Genomic DNA, 2,149 nt, shown 5'->3' on the forward strand with positions numbered 1-2,149 from the left:
GCACGATAAATCAGAGAATTTCCCTGTTGAATCGAAGCTCACCATTTATTGCATATACAACTGAATTTGTGTGTTCATTCTATTTGATATACAAAATATCTTATTTATCTTGACCACACAAAATACCTTTGTGGAGAGAGGAAAAATAATATATTAGCCAACTATTGTTTAGCTACCAGGCAGACATTGACAAGCGCGACTGCCTATCTTGGAACTTTGTTCGTTAAGAAAGTATGCACCCAGCATTTTTCATTCAGTAATCAGCTTCCTCTCCTCAAGACCTTGAAACTATTATGCTTATAGCTGTTTATTTGCAACCATTAGGTGAGACTGTGCAAAGCTTTGGTATTTTGACTTACAGTGTCTATAGCTGGGTACGCTTTGTGTACCCTCTGAAGCCTACGGATTTGATCTTCTAGATGTGATTGCCGTATAACTGTATAAACGTTATGCATAATCTTTATAGTTAAATTTCCAGTACGGATCATTTACATAGCTTTTTCATTGTATAAGAGCAATGTGTGTCTTAACCAAACCAAAGTTTACATACGTATGAGGTATGACAACTAATCACTGAATGTAAACTGCACCTATCCACCGCTATGAGTATATAAAAGCACAATGCTCTGAATAAAAATTACGCTTGGCCTAACGATTAATTTCACAGACACGCAAGTCAGACATCTACTGTAACTGAAAGTCATCTGCATCTGTTCAAAATGAATAAACAGTCACTGTTCCCTAAACGCACTAAACAATGTTTGGATCTGGCCTTAAGAATGGTATGGCGCACCGGTGCAACAACGGAAACGTAGCTAAACGCTGCAGTACATGTCTACCCTGATATAACCATTTGCAACAACGAGAGCTGGAAGAAATGACGCTATTTTTGATATTATATAAATAAATTTCACTAGGTACAATCCGAGTAAGCAAAGCGCCTTTAAACCATTCATTAATAATTGGATCACGCGAACTGCAATGTGTAGTCAGACAATAGTACATAAAAACTTTTGAGTAAACAAGGGCTCCGTAAGGGATACCTTGAAAACTATTGTGATTTAGGTATGTATTAACCATGGACGACCAACACGAACAAAATTAGAAAATATGATCATGTCTACATTGATGATGATTGTTATTAACCGTATTACCGTAATCTGGATATAAGACAGAACACTTTTAAAAGAACTTCTCTTACATTGGGCACTTTGAAAAAAAAGTGTAAAGAGCTATTTGATGTTTTCCTGAGTTCCTGCAGATTATGAAGTGCTTTAACCGATAAAGTTCTAACAGTCAAAACACAAGTTAGAATAATGAAAAGGCTTAAGGTGAAAACGCTCCCTAAACACGGCATACCGTTTCCTGCATCATTAGTTCATACGAATGCGTAGCCAGATGTGACCTCATTGGATATTTTCCAAGCTACGGCAAATGCATTCCGAAACCAAGCCTTCACACCAGTACGTCCAAGACAACACGTTCGATTCTACCGATGCTCGACAAAGAAGTGCTGGCCAGCACAGACTGACTACTCGGCAACAATATAAGCTTTGGTACCCAAAGAGTGTCGTCTATGCATGTGCTCAGGAAATATGTTCTCTGTGGCAAAATTACAAACAAAACTGCCACATCTCTAAGAGACAAAAAAAAAAAGACGCACCACGAAGAAATTATCCGAATCGGTAGAAGTGATGTACAAGTACAAAAAAAACATCATCATCATCATCATTTAAGACTGATTATGCCTTTCAGCGTTCAGTCTGGAGCATAGTCCCCCTTATAAAATTCCTCCATGATCCCCTATTCAGTGCTAACATTGGTGCCTCATCTGATGTTAAGCCTATTACTTCAAAATCATTCTTAACCGAATCCAGGTACCTTCTCCTTGGTATACCCCGACTCCTCCTACCCTCCACTGCTGAACCCATGAGTCTCTTGGGTAACCTTGCTTCTCCCATGCGTGTAACTTGACCCCACCATCTAAGCCTGTTCGCCCTGACTGCTACATCTGTAGAGTTCATTCCGTTTTTCTTTGATTTCCTCATTGTGGGCCGGCCGCGGTGGCCGAGCGGTTCTACGCACTTCAGTCCGGAACCGGAAGACTGTTACGGTCGCAGGTTCGAATCCTGCCTCGGGCATGGATGTC

This window comes from Schistocerca cancellata, chromosome 5, assembly GCF_023864275.1.
Source record: "Schistocerca cancellata isolate TAMUIC-IGC-003103 chromosome 5, iqSchCanc2.1, whole genome shotgun sequence".
Lineage (NCBI taxonomy): Eukaryota > Metazoa > Arthropoda > Insecta > Orthoptera > Acrididae > Schistocerca > Schistocerca cancellata.